Source organism: Apteryx rowi, unplaced genomic scaffold (genome assembly GCF_003343035.1).
Source record: "Apteryx rowi isolate R43461 unplaced genomic scaffold, aptRow1 scaffold_69, whole genome shotgun sequence".
Classification (NCBI taxonomy): Eukaryota; Metazoa; Chordata; class Aves; order Apterygiformes; family Apterygidae; genus Apteryx; species Apteryx rowi.
In genome coordinates this window covers 3,003,741-3,025,786 of record NW_020450971.1, presented here as the reverse complement: position 1 = coordinate 3,025,786, position 22,046 = coordinate 3,003,741, and positions in this window count along the sequence as shown.

The window sequence follows — 22,046 nt, the reverse complement described above, 5'->3', positions numbered from 1 at the left end:
TTTAATACTCCTTATTGACAACGCGCATCTAACCGACCCCTTTAAAAAACGCTCGCCAAGTTCCCCCCGGCGCGGCGGTGCCGGCTGCCGCGCGCGGCCGGTTCCCCGCGGCTGGTCCCTTTGTCCCAGGCTTGCGCGCCAGCCAGGCGAGGAAGCGCCGCGGCGCGACGTCTGGCTGCTCCGGGCTTCCCTCCTCCGGCGGGGATGCGCTCGGCGCCGCTGCCCCCTTCTCGGTCAGCCGGAGAGTTTTCGGACCCGCTTTCTGCTGGTGCCGGCGCTGAACCCTGCTTTGAGTACAGCAACGCGCTTAGCGCGGGGATGGAGGGGATGGAGGCAGGGAGAGCTGCGGCCTGGAGCGACGGCGGGCCTGGCGGGGAGGAGCGCGCCTGCCGCGGCCTGCGCCCCGCGGGGTGCCGGGGGCTGCGGTCGCCTCTGCCAGCCCGGCTCCGTGTGCCGCCGTGGGAAGAGCTTGGCAAGCGACCGCGGACGCTTGGTCGCCCTGACCCCCGCCCTCCCAAACGTGACCCCGTGCCGAAGGCGCTGGGTTTGGGTTTGGGTTTGGGGGTCCTGCTTTGTGTTTCCCTGCGCTGCGCGGCGAAGGGCGATGCTCGGCACGGGAGCCGGGAGGCCGGAGAGCAGAGCCTGCCGTGCGGGCGCCTCGCGGGCGGGCGGGCGCTGCGAGCCGCCGCCGAGCGAGGAGCGGGAGCCAGGGCCGGGAGGGGAGACTGCGGGCTGCCGAGGCGGCTACCTGCCCGCCTGCCGCCCCGCGAGGGGGGAAGAGAAGACGCTGCGGCCTGCGGGGATGATGAGGTGAAATCTTCTCCCGTGGCTCCTCCTCTCGTGTGAATCCCCGTTCTCCAGAGCGGGGAGGAGGGGAGCCGGGGACGCGGGGACAGCTGCGAGGAGGCAGCGCAGGAGCAGGAGCAGGCCGGGGAGGAGGCCGCCATGCCGGCAGCCCTCGGGGGCCGGGGGAGGYGGCGGGCGGCAGGACGGGGAGCGCGGCGAGGGCCGCGGGGCTGAAACGCCTCCCGGGCCAGGCGGCAGCGGGGGCGCCGGCGGAGCAGCCTCCGCGGGGGAGGCCGCCGGGCTTCCCCGCTGCCGGAGGTGCGGGAGGGGGCCGGGCCCTGCCTGTCACCCCGGGGGGTTTTTAGGCGCCGTTACCTCATGCCGCCTGGCGCGAGGGCACGTGGCCGCGGAGGAGCCTGTGCGCCSCCGTGGGTGATGCCGCACCAGCTGTTCAGCCGACAGGGCGAGCAGCGAATGAAATAAATCGGGTGTTTGGGACGGCGATGGTTTCGGGCCCGAGCCGTGCGCTGGTAGGTTGTCCCAGGCCGGGGCGTGCGGTGGCCGTGGCGGGGTGTGCGCCTGGAGAGAGGCCGGGCGGCCCCGCGCCGCGGCTTTCTGCGGTGGGCCGGGCTGGTGAGGCAGAGAGGTGCCTGGGGCCTCGCCTGCTGCTGGCGCTGGCGGAGAGGGGGTCTGCGGCGCGGGGCCGCGCAGAGCAGCGGTGCGAGGGCAGGAGGGTGGCGCTGGGCGGGCAGCGAGGGCTGGGGGATCGCGGCCAGCGGGCTGCAGGCCGTGGAGGAGGAGGGCTTGCTCTGAGCTGAGACCTGCGTGGCTGGCATTTCTTCACTGAGTTACTCTGGATAACTGAGAGTGAGTCTCGATAGCACTTCTGCTCCTGCGTGCGCCAAGCTCCTGTTACAGGATTAAGTTTCCGGCCTCGTAGGCTACTGCTTGCAGCAGCAACAGTTTAGGAGGCAGCTGTGGCAGCAGTGCCACGGGCCCGCGGGAGGCAATGCCCGGGGCAGACTGCTCCGGTGTCGCAGGCTGTGAGCCCTCTGCTCACCTCTCATCCACCTCGGGGCTTTAGCACAGGCCCACCGGCTTTTTGCAGTGAATGTCTGACAGGGGCCTTGCACCCTTCAGACTAACAAGCCTGATGAGACCGTGTAGGTGCAATCCTGGCCATGTCGAAGTCAGCAGGTATTTTGCTGTTAGCTAGTGATGACAGGCTTTCACCTCTTCCAAGCAGGCTGTTCACTGGGCAATTTCTCTGAAAGGGCCTGACCAAAACTTGATGCTTAAAAGCATGTGGAAGTCTGGATCCAAATTAGCTTGTGCATCCTGAGTCTTTCTCTAGAGCCAGTCTATAAGGTCTAGAAAAGAAAACTCAGCACAAGAGGTCTTTCCCCTCTCCCAAAATTTCTTTGTAACTCTTGTGGATAGAGTTTCAAGGACAAGTGAGACAAGTTCAGCTCTGTGGCGTGATGTTCACCATAACTAGCCTACCTCCTGAGTTAGCCATCTCCTGGCCTGGCAGCTTTTGCTCCTGGAAGAGAGCTGGTTTGTGGTGACAGTCTCATTTCAGTCCCTCTTCCCTTTGCCTAGAGGCTTTCTCTCCTCTTTCTTTTAATAGGTTAATGGTGATGCTGGATCCAGACTTTCCCAGAGCTGTCAGTGATCTGGGATCCAAAACAGCCTAGTAGTTGGAAGTCTTTCAGATCTGCCTTCAGCTCTTCTGTCATTTTAGCCATGTCTGCACAGAAGGGGTCACAGGGGAGACGTTGCCAGATCTGGCTTCTGATCCTACTCCGGATGGGCTGCCTGTGACTTTGGGATGTTAACACTGCTGTCAGTCTGTGCCTACCCGGTTTGAGATCTAATTTCTGTTCCTTGCTATGCTACAGAGTGGGCAGGCAAGAGCCACTTGTGATCTTCCTCTTTCATTATCTGCCTTAGCTCCTGCAAAAGATGCTTGGAAGCTTTTCTCCTAGGTATTTCATGCGCAGAGGGAACAGAGAAGTGGGTGAAGAGGGCAGTGGTAGAGGAGAGAAACACAAATTGACTTTCACCTACCTTTCTATTCACCAATACTATTTTGCATTTACTTAGCGCTTTCCGCCTGCAGCTGTCTTGTGTCTTTTACCTTTCAGACATAAATAGTTAAAGCTTATTATGCTTACAGGAAATATTGCTAGATTAACTTTAAAAAGGGGTAAGGCAAGACATGGAATTTGAGAATACTTCCATAGGTTTGCATGGCCATGCTACTAATGGAAGGAAATTCAGGGTCCAAACTTCTAATCAGTCTTAAGCAAGGCACTTTTTGCAACTTCTTAAACTGTAACAGCAGAGCTTGGCACAGAGTACCGCAATATGGTCAAGCAAAATGTTTCAGTATAGACTTCCTAATGTTCAGTTTAGAGGATTGTTAAATCTGACTAGTACTGACCAGATTCTCACTGGACAGTTTCTGTGAATCGAGTCAGTAGGTGGCCATTTATTCTCATTTTGGAGTATAAGCCTAAAGCAACCGGGAAGGAGCCCATCAGCAGATGGTTCTGCTGAAGGTGRAGCCATATAACTCCAAGAGGCATCATCAAAAGGTGAAGCCAAAGTGACATACCCCATTTCTAGAAGGCAAGTAGCGCAGGAGGATTAAAGGGGCAGGAAAGTAGATTCCTAAGCTAACTTAAGCAAAGACTTCCATAGAGATGAAAATAAACTATTGTTTCCAATAGCTTTAAAGGAGAGAAAGAATTGAGGCCTCCCCTGGGCAGGACTGTTTTGTAGTAAACTTTTCACATACAAAGTGACTCTGAGAATGGTGAGCAAAATGGCAGAAGGGAGTTCAAGGGACATTGGGAAGAAGGACAGTAAGTAGTTCTGTGAGCAGCAAAGCTAATGAAGCCCAGTTTCCTAGGGCTTTGCGTCTTGTGCTTGGATTCTCTGTTGCCTGATCAGAGATGAGCTTCAAAGATGCTTTTTGCCGTGGACCGGACCCTTTCTAATGGCTTGCTCCCTTGCGGATTCTGCCGAGTGGTGCTGCAGCATTTCCTTCGGGAGGCCTTCAGACATCCCTTCTCTCCCTGGCTGTCAGTTGTGACGAATTTGTAAGAAGTTAGTATCTTCAAATCTTCAGTAACATTAGGATAAAATTAGCCTATGGGTTAAGTGGTTTTAGAAGAAACACAATATAAACAGATGCACAGTCAGATAGCAGGATCCCTTATGCCATGTGTCTAGGACTAAATCAAACTAAGAGCAGGAAAGGAAGGTTAGAAACAGACGGCACAGACAGTGGTTTCAGGTGTAATATAGTATTGGTGTCTTTATAAAGCTTGACAAATTTGGTATGTTACCTTGCAGATTTTATTCACCCAAAAAGGTTGTGACTTCTATGAGTAGCTAGTGCCAGTGACTATTGGAATGGGTTGAGATTACATGGGATCAAGCCTTAAGTCTTTCTTTTTCTTCTGTGTTTACTTTGATTTGCCTGATACTAAAAAGAAAATAGCATTAGGATGAACGGTAATTGGTAGCTCTTACTGGGCCTGGGTAGACACAGATACAGATGCTGATGTGCATGTCTTGTGTCAGACCCACTGTCGCTGGTGTGTCTCCTGCTGCAAGGGGTACTTCTATAATGGGAAAATATGGCAAAAGTATCTGTGGTTTGTTAGTAATTTGTCTCTACACTTTGAGCTTTGCAGATCTTTTCCTGGTGTGACTGATGACAGAGGTGAACGTTAACAGCTGTGGTTAGCGTGCAGCTGGCAGCAAGCATGGGGTGTAGTCTGTTGGGGACAGCAAAGGGACTTTTCATTTTGCGTGTTAAATTGGACAGGTGCAGCTTAGCCCTGGCAGTATCTGAGTACAAACTGGCCTGCTGCGTTTCCTGAGGTAGCCCTTACCTCCTTGAGCAAGCAGCGCGCGACATGGTGGGTGGGTACCCCCGCTTGGGGCAAGCAGCGAGGCATCCACCCAGTCGGCCGCGAAGCTTCTCACCCTGGTGGTGCTGTCTCGCATCCCCCAGCTACTGGTGCTCTTGACCCCAGGAGGTGCTGACCAGGAGACAGGCAGGCTTCCAAAGCCTTTTGGCTCCTGGGTCGGAAGGATCTTCTTGTCAGCATGTGCTACCAGTCCTACCTGCAACCTGGCTCGCAGAGCACTGGGCCAGGTGCACCTCTGGGTACTCGCTCCACACTCTTCCCTTCTAGAGGCAGACTGATAAAATCACGTTTCTCTTAAAACAGGTTTGCATCCTGCTCAGTTGAGAAAGCTCTGCCATGAACATTGCTTAGCGTGAGCAGATGTTTTCTGCTGGTTTGTCTTGTTCTAATGAGCTTTGATCATGAGCGTGTACATTAAGTATTCAAGGGTAAAACAGCATCATTGTATAATCAATGTCATTTCACAACACTATTTTTTATTATTTTCGGTTGCTTAGCTAGTAACATATTGACAGATGCAACTGACTTTTGACTGATCCAGAGCAAAGCACTTCTCTGCCCCAGTGTCTTTACTGTCAGCTCCACAGTTCAGGTAGGCTGCATCGCTTCCACGTGATGGTGCTGGTTGACAGGACGTGGCTCTCCGTGTAGCGCGGGTGCAGGACGCTGCGATTCAGCACTGTGTGCGGGTCCTGAAGATGGGAGGTGGCAGAGTTAAGTTTGGATGCGTCTCCTTACTCTGTCTCTGCTTGTGTACTTTTTTTTATTGCCATCAGAAGCAAATTAAGGCAATCTGGAACCCCAAACCTCTTCCTCTTTCTCTTCAGGGCATTAGAAAAATGTTTCAAATGTTTCTTCAAAATCCTAGGGACAAAAAATGTGTTTTCTCAGAGACATGGAAGCAAACGGTCAGTTATGAGCCCTCAACTCCTTAAAGTGATACCTTACACATGGGCCAGCGATAGCTGTGCTTTGATCTATCTTGCTGCACAATCGTGTGTTAGGTTTTCGTATGAGACAGCATACTGCAATGTCATTTTTATCCAGCCTTAGATCCCTCATGAACCTGAAACAAACTGCCATTTCAACATTGCAGTATAGCACTGAGCATATGCATTTCCTTTCTAATCCTTGAGTATTGAAAATGCTCTGGCACCTTAACAGGTTTGCCGTTGCTTTGCAGGGTGTATGTGTGCATGCACAGTCGGCTGCATGTGACTAGGGCAGTACAGCAACACTCTCTTCTCRTGTCACCTGGAGCGTGCTTGTTTCACCAGGCAGTGCGGTGCAGGGACAGCAGCCCCATGGTCCCCCCCAGCCCCTGCCCTGTGCTGGTATGAGTAAGTCAGTGTCTGTGGCTTATTTGGGAAGGACACTGGAAAGTGCTTCTGTGTGTCTCTCTTGGGTAGTGAAAGGCCTAATGTTTTCCATCTTCTGTTTCCTCCTCCTTCTCTATTCCCTATTGTGAAGGAGAAAATTCTCCCAACCTGAAATTTTCCAGCATTTCCCTGCAGTGAATTTTGATTCGACCTGCAGTGCCCAGATGCCAGCTCATATTTATCAGGTGCAAGCTGCCACAGTCCAGATGCAGCACAGGGCTGCTGCTGCATGGTAAACCCGGGAGGGAAGAATGCAAGTTGCCCAGTTAAAATCCTGGGCAGTTGCTAACATTGCTTTTTCTGTCTCCCGCCCTCACATGCATTGTGGACTTGGATTTGGGATGCTCTTGTAGTGTCACCAGAAAAGCTGTCAATTGTGTGTTTGCAGAAATGGAGGCTTGAAAAATGTTTTTAATTGTGATTCTGCTCGGTAGAACACAGATTGTCATGCTTTGAGCTCAGGTTTGTTTGTATCAGGGACAAACATTGATACCACAGCTCCTATTGGGCATGAATATTTCAACAACTGAAATGTTGTCTGCCTGCTCCAGAAAAGAGTTGCTTACATCCTCGTTTGATCTTTTTAATGAGCCAAGCCAGCTCAGGTTGGCATCCTGGTTATTTATTTCCTAGAGATATGGTCTCTATTAGCCATGCCCTGTGTGCTCTCCCCACTTCGTTGCAGACCCTCTGGGAACTCAAGTTAGGAAGAGGTGAGATTTCTAGAAAGAAAAAAAGACTAAAGCAGTAAGAATTTGCTCCCTGATTTGTTTTGTGCTGAGGAGTCTCCTTGGATGCCTGACCCAGAAAAAGATGGGGTAATATTGGGAACTCTCTGGAGTGGCAATTTGTGGGGACGGTCTTCTCCTGCCCCATACCATCTCTCTGTGCTCTTCTGCATTTTCTGTCTCTTCCCGTAGTTCCCCACACTTGGGGAATGCAGAGCTCTCCTCTCTAATGACATTAATGGCATTGAACATTTCAGAAAGCATGAGCTGCGAATGGAGCCATGTCCTTATCCACAGTGTACTGACGCTTCATGCACAGGGTTTGTGTCCTGGCCCCTTCTTTTTGCGGGCTATAGTGATATGGAAATGCCAGCGCTCCTAGTGTCATTGTGTTCTTCTAAAGTAAAATGTCTCCAAAGTGTCTAAATAGGGACATTTCCTTCCTATAGCCACAATCCATAATGCAGGCAGTGACAGCTTTGGGGTAGCTTGCTCTTCAGGGCATGGCCCTGTCTTCTCGTAAGACCTGTAGAGCACTCTGGACACTTTGGGTGAATGCCAGGCTTCATCATGTCATAGGGAAAGGCAATAGAGAACTGGGCATGAGGTGGTGATTCCTTGGTGTGGTAAGCTGTCTTTCCACTTATTTAGTGAGTTCCTTTAGAAACAGCATGTGGATGAAGTTTCCACTCCACAGATGATGCCAGAGGTCAGCTACCTGATTCATTAATGTTTTTTGAGCTGCAGTTTGTTGTTTACGTCACCGGTCCCCAGCAGAAAGAGTTTGGCCTCATGGGTACAACTGAAGGGGCATGATGCTCCACATGGAGAGCCGATTCTCTCTTTTTGAAGAATACGACCATTAGAGCCTGAAACTCTATCCTGAATACAGTCACTTGTGTTCCAGGACAGAAGTTATACGTGGAGAGTTATAGCTGTGTACGCACACCAGGAAGCACTGTCTAGTGAGGATAATCCCAAAGTCGGGCCACAGTAGGATTTACTTTTGGGCAAGGAGAGGGCAAGATTGTGCCCTTTCATTTTACAAACTGCCTCCAAAGCAAGAACTCTTGGTCAACTGATGAATTTTGTTGGTGGATTTGTTAGCTAAAAGGTGCTCTGCACATGTGCTCAGATGTACCCTGCGGTGTTAGTGAGACGCTACACTGTGACCCATGGAGCTGGCTATGCCCCACACGGCAGGCCCTCGTGCTGCAGAAAGGGTGGCCCAGGCTGACCGCAGCTCCTTCCCAATACACTCGCTTGAATTTTGGACGTTGATGCCAGAAGGCTGTGAGCAGTAGGCACATAGCTCAAGCATTTTTCTGCGCTTGGTGAGTTTTGCTCTCTGAGGAGCCCAAAGCATGTCTGTTCTGTGAAAGTTGTTTTTAGAGGTTCACTGTAAATGGCTAAAAATCAGGCATGGAGAAAAACCACAGATGTGTTAAGGCAGGCTCTGACTGCTCCAGGAGGTCTGGGTGCCTGGCTGACTAGTGTCAGATACAGTGCTACGGACAGTCCCTGCCTGTACCAGTTCACATGGTGACCCAAGACAGCTGGAAAACCAGGGGTGAAGTGAAGTGAGCCCGAGCTCATCAGCAGCATGTTGGCAGAGCCAGCAACGGGTGGCATCAGTTAGAAGCAAACGATTAAATTTTTGCCCTGAACACACTGTGGGGAGCAGTATTACTGGTGTGGCTTGGAGCTTGCAAACCTAGGCCTGTAGGTGCTTAAATAATAGGATTTGGGTCCACAGTGACTAATGAGGACAATTTACTGTGTAATGTTATTTTGTGCGTCCTTTTCCACAGCAGACCCGCAGTACTTCCATCTGGCAGTGCTAGCAAGAGCAGAGCCCGGCCACCCCGAGGCTGCAGGACTCATTCAGAACACATACGCTGCAGGAGGGACATGCTGAGTGATGAGCTGATATTTGTGATGTATTCGGTGTTAAATCCATCTGATACATGAAGCTGGTGAAAGAATCTGGATTCAGGATGGGCTTGTGCATGTAGCAGAAATTGTGTGTTTTGGTACTGTTTTGAGCAAAAGACAAGCCCGGCTCTGCTCTGCCACCGTTGCAGGCGCGTTGCTGGGCTGAATGTCCTCATGTAGCTGTTACCACCGCGTACAGGTGGCCACGTAACACAGCATGATTTATAATGGAAGATGTAGGGGCTCCTCGGGGACTGGGGGTTTAAAGGCTTTTTAGAGATTTTGCATTGCATTTCACTTGTATGTGTTGGGGGGGGTGTACGCATATATATATATATGATATGCAAATGTATTTTGAGTTGCTGTGTATTTTGTCTGTATTTAGAAAAGGAGTAGTTTGGAGAAAGAACCCTCCAGGAAATGTTGATTTTGCAAGCACAGGCCTCTTGACTGTGCTTCTGGGGGGAAGAAGGGGTGGGAAGGAGGAGGAGGTTCACTGAGGTGTTTTTTTTTTTTTTTCCACCTCGTAGTGTTTTGGGAAAACTCCAGCCAAGGCCCACATACAGTCAAATGAATCAGCCTCCCTTTTGCCATAAGTAATTGGCAGCTCTAGCTGCAATGCAGTTTTGACGTACGGCTAATACAGTTTTTCGTGGTTGATTGAGGGGAAACACTGCGGTAGACACGTGATGTTGAGTTTGCCTTTGCATGGAGTCTCAGAGCTAGTGGGGAGATACTTTAGGCTCCTTCTTGAACGGTTGGAGTTTGCTACAGTGCACTGGATGCTCTAGTCTTCAGGCTGTCTCTGCTGTTCATCTGCTATAGAAAATGCATCTCTTGTTGCATACAAGAGTAGAGGGCACTGTAATCCGATTGCTTGGCACAGTATTTGCTTGAAAGAGTCTCATTTTATAACAACTTCAACAGAATATTCATGTTCCTGGAGGAGTGACTGTTCCTGTGCTGACAAATAAAGCATTTTGGCCTTCTCATATGCCTGTAACAAAATGAAATTCACTTGTTTTCTAAAGCATCTGGTGCCAGTTCAGTCTCAGAGCTTTCTGTGTCTGCTGTAGGATTTCCAATGGACTTGGAAAACTCATCAGACAAGCTCAGCATTCACCACTGGAACTATGTGGGGAAACTGGAAGGCTTCCTTGTCCTGGAAACAGAAGTTGTAGAAGTTGCCCTTGGCAGGCCAGCATTTGCCAAATGCCTCTTATTTCCTGTTGGAAGCATAGTTTTACATGGAAAATCTGTATTACTTAAACAACTCTAGTATCTGTTGGTAAATGTTGACTTTAATAACAGACACTTTACCTTAGCAGGGTAACAGCAGTGAGGGATGAATGCTGCGTAGTGCAATAAGCATGCTGTACGGGAACAGTAATGTTAGTGTTCTTTACAGTATTTTAAATGGTAAATGCTGTATGTATGAATTTCATAGCATTTGAAAATTCACTAGAAACAAGTTAATTGAGGAACCTGTAGTCACACAAGTGGTTAACTCAGCTTTGGAGTTTTAGTCGTGGGCAAGGCTTCGCTGAGCTAAACACTGTCTAAACAGAGAAGACAGGCCTGGCCTCAAGTTATTCCTCTTTAGGATTGCCTCATATACAGGCAGCATGTGTCCTTCCTTCCCTCCAGTTGTTCTGCAAGGGAAGAAAACCTGCAAAGAGAACCTGCAGGGAAAAAAAAAAGAACAAATGCAAAATCTTCCGGGGGGGGGGGGGGCAAATGCAATGGGTTGGCTCGGAAGCATTTTGCACCTGAAATGAAACACAAAATGGCTGGTTTTGCTCCTCACCTTTATAGGGGGCAGAGGGGGCTCTTGGATGTTTAAAGATGCAAATATATAGGAAGCAGAATGGCATCTCCTTTCCATGCCTACTTACCTGAACAACATTCCTGCTTGTTTGCTTCAATGTTTTATGTCTGTCTGGAGAGAGATTATACCCAGGCCAGCTGGGCTGAAGTTTGCTCCTTCTCTCTCCAGTTCCCTGGACAAGTGTTTTACATTTTCTTCAGCATAACTTTAAATGGACATTGTTTTACCCTGTTCTGGAAAGGAGCTGTTTTTTCTACAACTCATGCTGTCATGTAAGTAACCTTTTTCTTTTCTGAGCAAGGTCATTACATCATGATGCAGTAATCCTCTGCCTGTGGGATAAAACATCTTCTCTGTCTCTGTCTGTGGCTCTGGCTCTGTCTACTGCTCTTATCTGTATTTGTTCCCTCTTAAAGTGTGCATGAGGGGGGAGAGATGAGGAGAGAGAAAAAGTTCTGATTCTGGCCTGTTAAACTAGTCAGTGTTTAGAGAGAATAATGCATGGGCTGTGAGAGGCGAAGAGCTGTTGTCTCAGAGATACTGCTTTGATACTTTATCCACAAAGAGAAGCTCCTGAGTCACAAGTCAGAGGAGCCTGGGGATGAAATTACACCTTTGCCAGGCTTTGACAGGTTAAAATTTACAGAGATGCAGGTAGCAAATTATCCACAGACTGAATTGCAAAAGGGGTATTTTAAATGGGCTTTAAAAACCTGTTGGGGAGATTGAGTGGATAAAAATAGTTAGTACTTGTATCTCTTTTTTCATCTGTAGAGCTAAAAGCAATCTACAAAGGAAGAACCGTGTCATTCTCTTGGTCTTGCCCAGAGGACCCCAGGGGACTGAGCAATGCCACTACATGTAGGACAGGTCAGCACGAGAGCTGGCGCCAGGACCCAGCTCTCCTGCTGCCTGACCCACAGCCCAGCCATTAGATTAAGTTGCATTCCTGCTTTCTCCGGCTTCTAATTTGTCTTGGATGTGTCTGTGTACTTTCTCCTGAGTCAGTTTACGCGACAATATATCATTCGTGGCCAGCCTGGGGTGTGCCTGATGAAGTATGGTTCATAACTATTTTCGATTTGTTTATAAAGGGATTAAGTAACGTGGTTGCCTGGACAGCAGGGACTGTGCTCGGTGACCCAGCAGGTCTCTCCCAGGCCTCTGTTCCTATGTAACCTGAGGTGATGCCATCTAAGCTGCATCGAGATGCCAGTGATGTAATTTCAAACTGTCTGGCCTGAGCGCCTGCAAAGTCAGGCAGACTGCACATGCGGAAGACGGGATTGGGTTCGATCCCGTCTGTTTTGCCCAAATAGCAAGTAGAAGACGGGCAGGGTTGGATTCAAAACGAAGCTGGTTAACTGAGCAGAGAAAGCAGAGCAGACGTATTGGTGGCTGATTTCATCCTTCCCCTGCTCTGAGAGGACGTTGCCTGTCGTAGTTTGCTGTGCGGCTCCCTGGTCTCTTGCAGTTTAAAAAGAATAACTAAGTTGAGTCATCAGGTTGTAGTGTCTCAACAGACTACTTAAAAAGATGTCAGGCCCTCACTGTGGGTGGGTATTATAGTGGAGGAGCTATCAAAGAAACAGATCTGGAATCACACTAAAGCTTCACTGTTACCGTCGTTTTCCTCTCTATGGCTGTTCAGAGCACTGCAGTGACAGAGCGTGTGTCCTGAAAGCTGGGCGTGATAGACTCCCCCGGCTGACAGCAGGGCAGGACTGTGACGGACACTGCGCTTTACACGGAGCGGAGAGCGGGCCACATTGGCCTGGGTACAGGTCTGTGCTCACATGCCTGCCCAGCTACCAAAGCAGAGCCACGTGCATCAAGTCGCTTGGAGCGCGAGCCAAGGGGCTCGGATCAGGCTGCGGACATGGCCGTGGCTGAGCAGCCACTGTTCCAGTCAACAGAGAAACACCAGTAATAGCTATTGTAACCTCATGGTAACATTTCTGTGCTCCGTAGTAGTCCCTGATTCATTATATCCCAAAGACCAGGAGTCCTCTTACAGACACTGCCTTTATGCATGTTTCGGCTGTGCCGCCTCTGTTGATGAAAACAGGCCATATGTATTTTTGTCCAATGCCTGAACATTTTAATGGGGGAGAGGAGATTTCCAAATTAGATTAATTCATTATGCTCTTTTATCATTGCCTGTTATTAGAAAAATTCTAGCAAATGAGTTTGTACTGCTTCATTTGCATTACTGGTTTGCATCTCTAATTCCGGCAGAATCCATGGACTGAGATTCCAAAGGGATGACTGCATCGCCGGAGTAACACAGGCGCAGCACAGCTTCCCAGCTGTTAGCTAGGAGAGCTCTGACTTCTCTAACAGACTAAATTTCAGAGCAGTGTTGATTTTATTTCTTCATGTCACTTGTGATTTGCTGAGTTATAGCTGACAATAGCTTTTTCCCATCCTTAAAGGATCATTCCATGTGTGTGTGTGCAAATTGCAGTATCGCAGTTTTAAAAAAAGTCCTCTAAGTGTGCTTAGCTGAGTGTAATACCTTTTCCTTTGCGCTTAGTTTTAAAGCCAAATGTCATAAAAACAACTTCCAAGGCTTTGATGTGGGCTCATAATTTTCTCCTTGATGCTATTAATATTGCATGCCCACTTGCTCCGTGGTGGGTGTCAGTGCTTGCTAACAGCAGCCATCTGTGAGCACGGAGCTGCTTCCTGGCATGGAGTAAAACCGAGGCCAGCTGCGGCTGCTGGAACCACATCTTAGAGGCTCTCCCCCGGGCTCTGCCTTCCCTCTGCTTTGCCGGCGACGCTGCGCTGAGCAGAGGGTCTGGTACCTGGGATCCCGCAGCCTTTCGAGCTGTGTGTATTTCTGCATTACGTCTGTGCCTCATACTCTGAGGGCAAGAGGTAAAAACCAAGTTTTAGGTGCATCCGGCACATGCCATTAGTGTTCCAGGAAGTTGCTATCCCTCATCTCAGGGGACTCACCCATCTCAATCCTGTTATCTGCAAAGAAGTTACCAGCAAATGAGACCCTTCCTTTAATTTGGGCAATGTTTGAAACTTGGACCCTTTCAGCATAAATGGTGTTTTGTGGGTATAGTGAACTGAATGAAAATGCGATTGCAGCTCTGGCCTGGTAGCTTGGGGAAAGCCAGTTTTCATGTGTTTTTTCTTGTGATGTTGGAAAATTGTGATAACTCTGCTCTTTAGCTTTAGTTCCTGGAAATATAAACAGGTTAAAATTGAGGGGGGGGAAAGGAAAGAACTCCAAACAGCATCCCAGGTAAGTCCCACGCAGAGAGGATGTGTGTTTTCCCACATGCTGAATCATTTTGCAGTCCAACTTGTGGATTTGAATGTATTTTCAAACCTGTGTCTGAGCTCAGTAATGAGATTACTTTCAGGAAAAATCTGCCAGTACTGTTCTCATAGTCTGTGTTAAGTGTCACTAACAGTTTCATGCCACAGCTGTAGTCTCAGAGCTCTGTCCTTAAGAAAAATACTGGCCTTTGGCCAAATCCTGCCTCCAGTTACGTGGTCTGACCTCAAGTTTTCCATTTAATTCACAGAACTGAGGTTTATAAGATAGCTGTGTTTAATATCTGCATCAACTTCCATCTTGATGACCTTTTAAATAGCATTTGTTATAGGAACATGGTTTCAAGTTTTCTGTTGTTTCCCAGCACGCGTTCATCCTTCCTATAGCTCCCTTTTACATTCCTCTCCCTTTCACAAAATTTCCTTTCTCAAACAGAGTTCTTGGGATAGGCAGTTTGCAGGTGGCTGCAGGCATGGTCCAGTCATTCAAAAAAGGGCTTCCACTGTGGAGGTCTTTCCTTATAGATGGGGGAAAAAAAATGCAAGCTTCCACTGTCCAAGGAGCCTTTAGAAGAATGGAAACTTGTTTCTTTGAGGGCAACCAGACCTTTTGCAAAGGCTGAGGAAGTGATTCACCTGCATTTATACAATCTACAGTATCAGCTTGTCAGACTCAAGATCATATATTGCACTTTATGATATAATGCCCCCAAATGTGAATCAGATCAAGGCACTGTTTTACAGTTTGCAGCAGTCACAGTTATGTTAGTGCTGATGAAAATCACTAAAAGAGAATAATGGTCTGCCTAAATAATCATGAGTCAGGTTTATTATTAGTAGCAGTGAAGACTTGCCGTCTGATAAAGGCCCCAGCTCTCAACTGGGATGAAACTTTGCTGAGCTGGGAATGGTACAAGCCCAGAAAACAGGCACAGATTTCTGTCTTAACAGCCAGTCACATATGAAACGTGAATGTTGTGTAGGGATCAGAAGGCAGATTAGCTTAGAACTGGCTTTATGCTTTCCTTCCTCAAGCTGCTTTCCCATGGAAATCTGTGAAACTACTCACAGGTGAAGGGCAGGGAAACTTCCTTCTTCAAATCGCAAGTCATCAGAGATTTGTCCTATCTAATGTGAATCCTGTTCCAGACTTAAGTGAAGGAAATGCAGTCCCAAATCTTTCACCAGCTCCTGCAGTTTCCCTGCAAATACCGGCACCGCTGCTTAACCACCCCCATGGCAATTTCTGGGAAGGGGCCATGGCTTGAATGGGCTGTAGAAGCACCAGTAACACTCATTCGTAGAAGTGGGTTCTTGATATCGAAGATTTTAGCTTTGGCCATCCACAGAAAGTAATGCGCAGGAATATGTCTAAGTAACTCCTGTTTGGCAGATAAATAGAAGTATTTGCTCTCCGCTTGGATGGTGAAGCACTTGCAACCAGAGCTGGATTTTCGTGAGAGCTGAACAGTGCTTTCTGTGTGAAGCAGCGTAGCAACTCCACTAGCCCGGTAATTCCTCTGCTGCCTTACTGAATCCCGTAATATTATTTGAAAGTGAATAAATGAAGTTTTGGCCTTGATTGGAAAGAAACTTAGGGGTAAGATGTTGACAGTACAGGAATTTTGTTTTAAGAAAGCCCAGAGAGTAGATGCAGGCATGGTATTGCTTCAGGTGGAGCCTTGGATGAGGAGCAAGCAGGCTGTGGATTGAGGTTTGGTAGTGTTTTGTAGTCAGGCTGGCATTTTTTTCCAAGAACGAAGACTGAGATGAGCTGTGTTTTGCCAAAGGAAACTTGGAGGCTCTCTGTCTCATTGGTACATGCTTTTTTGTTGTCTCCTTCATAAAATCCTTGACAGAGGAGAGAATTCTTATGGTGAAAAGTGCTCACACCAAGTAAAACAATAAAAGGTGATAGCTGGAAATAATATTTCTAGGAGAAGCATAAAATGTATTCTGTTTTCCATGCATGCTTTTAATGCCACATGTTAGATTTTCCTTGATAGCATTTCTGTTGATAGCATTTCTAATCAGCAGGCCCTTATCTGTTCTCTACTAGTATTAGTTGCAGCTTAATGACATATTATATTGGTTCTTTATCACTCCACTTGCCAAGTCATTTATCTCTTAGTAGGAAGGGCAGAGAGGAGAATTTATTGCCTCCCTGTTTCTTGATGTTCTGCAGAGCAAATGCATATTTTGCCAGCGTCTTGGGGAAGGTGCGCTATCTGAAATTGCAGGCGACTGCACACCTAGAAATGGAGGTGTTGCATGCTGCCTGCACTGATAATCTAGCTGCGTCGTTTTAATACCCTGTTACCCTATATCTGCAGAGTTTGGTAGGAAGAAGATTAGCAGATAGCTGGATGATACATGATAATTTCTGATGTGTGCACATATAGCACTCACATGCACACAACTTGTATTTCTGACAGCTGTTTCCAGCAAGTTATCAAGGGGGATTTTTCGCCTGGGTGTAGATCAGGTGAAGAGTGGAGGTGCAAAATTCCTGGGGTACCAAAACACCTGCAGTTTTCTCTTCCCTGGGGTAGCTGACAGTGCAGCTAGAGGCGAAGCTGCAACTTCTGTGAAGTCTGCTCACCGAGGCACTTGCTGCTGGGAGGGGGTTGCATCCGGCGCTGGTGAGCCCGCTGGAAAAGCGAGCTTGGATATGTCCTTAAGAACTGCAGGCGAAGCTTTGACTGCAGTGTACACAGTTCTTTGGTCTTCTGATTTACGGAGAGATGAAGGTAATCCATCCTGTCAGTCTGGGAGGAGGAAGTTCTGGGCTTGTCAGAAAAGTGGCAGTGGCTTAACTGAATCAGTTTTAAATGTTCTACTTCAAGTGGTGCAGATGTCTAATGTAAACGCACTTGTTCAAATTCCAGCCTTTGCTTCAATCCATTTTGTGCTGTTGGATTGCCAAATTAAGTAATACTGATTGCTGAAAGAATTAGGCCCACGTTAAATGTGTTGGTATCAAAGCTTAAATTGTAATAAAATGTTCTCTAAGGAGAGTCTGGCCAGTGTCTTCAGTGGTGTCAGTTTGGGTGAAGAAGCCGAAGGGCAGGGCAGGTGAGTGCCCACTGATCTGCAGTGCAGTCTCCGGTGCTCCCGATCATGGTGGTCCTCTCCTCCCCTTGGGTGGGAGTTACCATGCTCAGAGCCAAGTCGCAAGAATGTGTGCCTCAGCCTTTGTCACTGCAGAGTTGGAAAGTTACCCCAAATGCCTGCATTGGCACTTCAGGCTAAGTCACCAGATGCTGCAAAAAAGTGGTTTAGTACTGACACGTTCCCTTCTGCCAGCTCTGCTGGGTGAACAGTAGCTTTTGGCAGAAGGATGTTTTCAAAAAATGGCATGGGGCAGAGCCATATTTCATGGCTGTGTTTGCTTGTAAGAGAGTGGGGGCCTGTGCCCTCCGTCTCCAGAGCGCTCTTAAAAGATCCTGGGCTAAGATCATCGGCTCGCGTGTTACAGCTCACATGCGGCGCTTGGAAGAACTCATTCATTTTGAGTCCAGCATCACAGATTCGTAGGAAGGACAGATCCAAGTTGCCTGTGGCATGTTTGTCAGAGCGCCACAATAATAATGGGAAATGACAGGAATACCTCACCTTCTACCTTGTCCAAGCGCTTCCCAGCCATTAACTAATTAATAATCTGCACAGGATCCCTGGGAGGTGGCCATCAGGCTGGTGTTTCTTGGTCGGAGGGAGGTTGAGTGGAGATCCTAACATCCTTGGACTCCTTTGAAAGCTGAGCTTGTGTTATCCTGGTCACTGTGTGTACGCAGCACCACTTCCAGCCGAGTGGAGCCTGAGCTCTTCCCCGGTGTTGCAGGTAGGAAATAGCTTTCTCTTCTGTGTCTCCATGGTACTGAGACCTTTTAAAGCTTTTCAGAAAAGAGAGGGAGTGGAAGAAATGCTCTTCAGAAGCTCTCGCAAAGGAGGGGGAAACCTGTATTCCTGAGGAATCTGGGTCCCCTACCAGGATACCCGGCAGGCTGGTGCCTACCTCAAAACGGGGTTGCCTGTGCTCCTGGTAACAGCCCTGAGTCCCCACTCTCTCCAGCTGCTCCCTAAGGGAAGGGAAATGCCATTCCCTCTCTTTTATCCAGAGGCACCTCCTTCTGATGAAGCCTTCCTGAACAGTAGCAGGTTCCCAGGAAAAGATTCAGTTTCAAGCCACTGACATGCAACTTGCTGAAAAATTCATAACCAGCTCYAGCCGGAGGCCTTGGCTCTCCCAGGAGCACGGCCTGTTCCTGTCGGATTGCGACGTGCCTGTGGGGAGGCAGAATCGTAAGTGCTGCATCGGTCCCAGGTGACCGGGGATTTGTTACAGCATAATTGTAGCCGCTGAGAAATGAGGGAGCTGAGGCACGTTGTAATTATGCAATGGGCCAGCGTTCCCGTGATAAGTCAGTTACAGAGCAGGAGAACATCGCCTTCCTGGCACCTCCTGTGCTCCAGCACAGAGACAGGATGGGAAAAGCCCTTCCGCTTCTGTGTCCAATTTGGATATTGAAGGCTATATTTTTAAAAGACCTTATCTCCCCTTGAGAACAGCAGAAATTGTGGGGATGTCAATAGCAGAATGAGTCACTTTTCAAAAAAATCAGCCACTGACTGAGGTAGCTGAACGGGACCAGAGGCTGCACACGTGCTGGGGAACATGGTCTGTGCCTGCAGCGGAAGAGCTGGGTATTCAGCAAGTGAAGTGAGCCCCTATAGCTAGAGGCAGGTGTTTAGATGTCAAAATGTCAGAATAAACATAGCAGAGAGTGTGCATCTTTATAGGGGTCAAGATAACTGTATGGCGGGTAAGACTTGGTGCTGCAAGCTGGCTGATTGCTTAGAGGTCCAGGGTTGATAAAGATGATATTCCACTGATCTTTATCTGGACCAGGCTGTTCTGGATGGTGGATAGCAAACAAGTGCAAAAATACGGTACTGCAGAAGATGATTTTGCTGTCATCCTCTTCAACTATCATTGTGATTGCTATTTTCTGGAGTGCAGGAGACTTTAATTCAGAATATAGATTTGATGTTTTAGACATGGTATATACGAGGGGTGGAACCTAGAAACTCTGGAGTCATTTCTTGGCTCGAGAAATCACAACTGCTAGTGGTGAATGCTAGACAGAATATGGGCTCTTGGGGTATATGTCAGGGACAGGTGGTGGCATGCATTTGTTAATTTATTTTATTTCTACATCCATAGATTTATTAGGCCAATTTGGACTAGTAATTTAATCCCTCTGTGCATTGATTTCCTAATTTGTAAGCTCTCTGCAGACTGGTGTCTGTTCTGGCTAGCTCGGGCGAGCTCTGCTTAGCTGCTGATGCTGAGGGTGAGCTCAGGCGGGCTGGTGGCAGAGGACAGGTGAGGTGGTGTACAGTCTGCGCAATGTCTGGCTTTAGGGCTTTTTCTCATTTAGGCTGAAAGGCTGAGACTTGACTTTTGGCAGCTGAAAGCCCAGGGCTCGGGCTCAGGCTCTGGCTCTGCAGGCATGTGATTTGTCTGATAAGAACACATTGATCATTCCAGAAGTGCTTTGAGATTATCGGATTTAGGGATGGGTGTTATTGAAATTTACCTGTATGGTGTCAAGTGGTTTAATTAATTACAGGCGGTAAATGGCGTTGTGAACCTGAGATAAATGACTCTTCAGATGTGCAGAATATATCACTGCATATAAATCTTTTCTGGATAATGGAAGGAAAATATTTTAAAACGCAAAGTAATACAGAAACAAGTCCAGTAAAGTGTTGCATTTATCTAGGAGCAAAAGCTGCTGGAGGCTGACTTGAATCTGAAGATAATGAAATAGTAATAAACCATGATGTGATGGCCCACATTTTCCAACAGAGGCTTGTTCAAGTGTGCACACATTCCGGGTAGGCCCAAATTAGATTCACAGATCCCAGARTGAAATGCAGCAGTGTGCACACTGCTGTGACTGAACTTGCATATGCCTGGCTTATACATAAAATGGTATAGGTCTGCCTATGCCAAGGCCTGGACTTTGCGCTTGCTCCTTCCCCAGGTTTGTGCGTGCACTAGTTGGTGTCTTGGTGTTGGTGGCCGCCTGGTTCTCGGCGTGCTGAGCCTTGGAGATGCCAGATGCCTGGTCCTCTGCAGGGCTGGGCCAAGCGTGGCCGAGTCAGAAAGGGCCAGCGGCCAGGGCATTTTCCTCACTGAGGCAAGGAAGTTGAAATCATTTAGTTCTTAAAGGAGCATTTAGCTCCTCAAGTTGGAAGGGCCCATAGAAACCTGATACAGCATTACTGGAGTCTATTCTGTGACTTCAGTGGGAATTGAATAAGACTCTAAATGTGTTAAAGTCTTTGCTCTTTTAACTGTAACGATGATGCTGATAAGCAGAATTGAATTAAACGACAATAGAGGAAAGAGCCTGTCTTCCTTGTACTGTAATCTGGTTTCTTCTGGTGGAAATGTCTGCATCTAGATTATTTTAGGTTTTGTTTTGTTTTCCCATAGTATCATACTCGCTTTAATAAATAATTTGTGTTTCTTTGTGACATTTTTTTTTTTTTTTTTTAACTCCCGAAGAGAGGGGATCTGGTTTCGTATCCCTTCTGGCTCTGAGGTGTGTAGTTGCAAACAGCACCTATGATCTCCTTTCTTCTTGGCATTTCCTCCTGTTTACAGTTGTGCCTGCACCTTGGGAAAAGTTTGCTTAATGCAAGGTAAATATTTGCTCTTTTCTGGTGCACCAAGGTTTTATTGTCTTATTTTGTTTCTGATGGCAAATAGGAGCTATTTGAGCTGCAAGGAATGATTAATCAGCAAAAGAGCCTTCATCTCTTAAATGTGGGAGGATGCTTTCTTTCAGGTGTGGAGACTAAACAAATAGGGTGGTCACTGCCTTTTCATAGATGCTGCCCTTAAGTTTCCCTCTGAAATTTATTACAAGGGGAAAAAAAMCCCCAAACCCTGAACATTTGCTCTAGGGTGGTTTCTTTGGCCAGTTTTCCATTCTAGCTTTGTCCTCGCCCAGGTCTGTGTGCCTCACCGTGGTGAGGGGGCTCTCTGACCAGCCTAGCAGTGCAATCAAAGACCAGGGCATAAGCCTTTTTTTTTTTTTTCCCCCTGTAACTTGTTTCACCTGGGACAGTGGCAGTCTAATGAGGAGGGCTGGCAAAGGCGCATGTTATCAATATAAGTTCTGAGGATGTTGCTGGCTGCTATATCATGACATGTGGTTTGCAAAGAGAAGGTAGTATGTTCTTCTTATGATCTGGCCAGCTTTGGCAGCAAGTATTACTTTACTGCCTGCAGCACTCTAAAGTCGCCTGGAGTCTCCCATTAGCATTAGGCAGTAACATGGTGTGTTAGTCTGTGGCGTCTTCTCTTCCAACAAGCCACGCACGTTGTATTCTGTAAGGTTTCCTTTTCAGTGCATGTCTGCTGCCATTAGTGACCTGCCGGGAACTGCCGTGTGCTGATGCTCTCTGAAGAACATGGACAGTTTTCCCTTGGATGCACTCTGCAGGGTTATTTTCGTGGTGCTTTCTCCTGGCTTGTGACCCAGACCGTGCTGGTGACTAGCAAGGTGTGGAGGGAAACGTCACGTTCCCAGGAGCGCAGCCTGGTGCTCCTTTTCCATCTGAGCAAATGTCCTTCATGATCTGTTAGGCATTAGCTAGCAAACGGGATGGATCACTGGCTTTTCAGAGTTGCTGCTCTTAAGGTTGCTTCTGAGGCATCCTGGTGTTGCCCTGAGCTGCTCTGTAGGACTTCGATACCTCGGGAATGAGCAGGAAAAAGCAGGCATTTTCCAAAGGCTGCAGATTAGACAGGAGCTGGCAAAATCATGCTAGCAGCAGAGCAACCTCTTGTATACCAGGCTCTTTGGGTGGCTCAAGACTGGGGGACTGAGCTGGATGTCTAGCTCACTGACAGGCAGCCCAGGCTGTGCTACCTGAATTCCCCACTCCTGGCCGCAATTGCCGGCAGCCTTGCCCTGCTTGGTGGAGACAGCAGGCTGATGAGCAGCCATTCCAGCTGGACGGGGCCCGTGGGCTGGCCGTGCCCCCTGAGATGGTCCTGTTCTCACCCTCTGCTGCCGAGGACCCTTGAGCCCTCGGGTGGCAGTTCTCGGTCCCTTAGCCCTCCCTA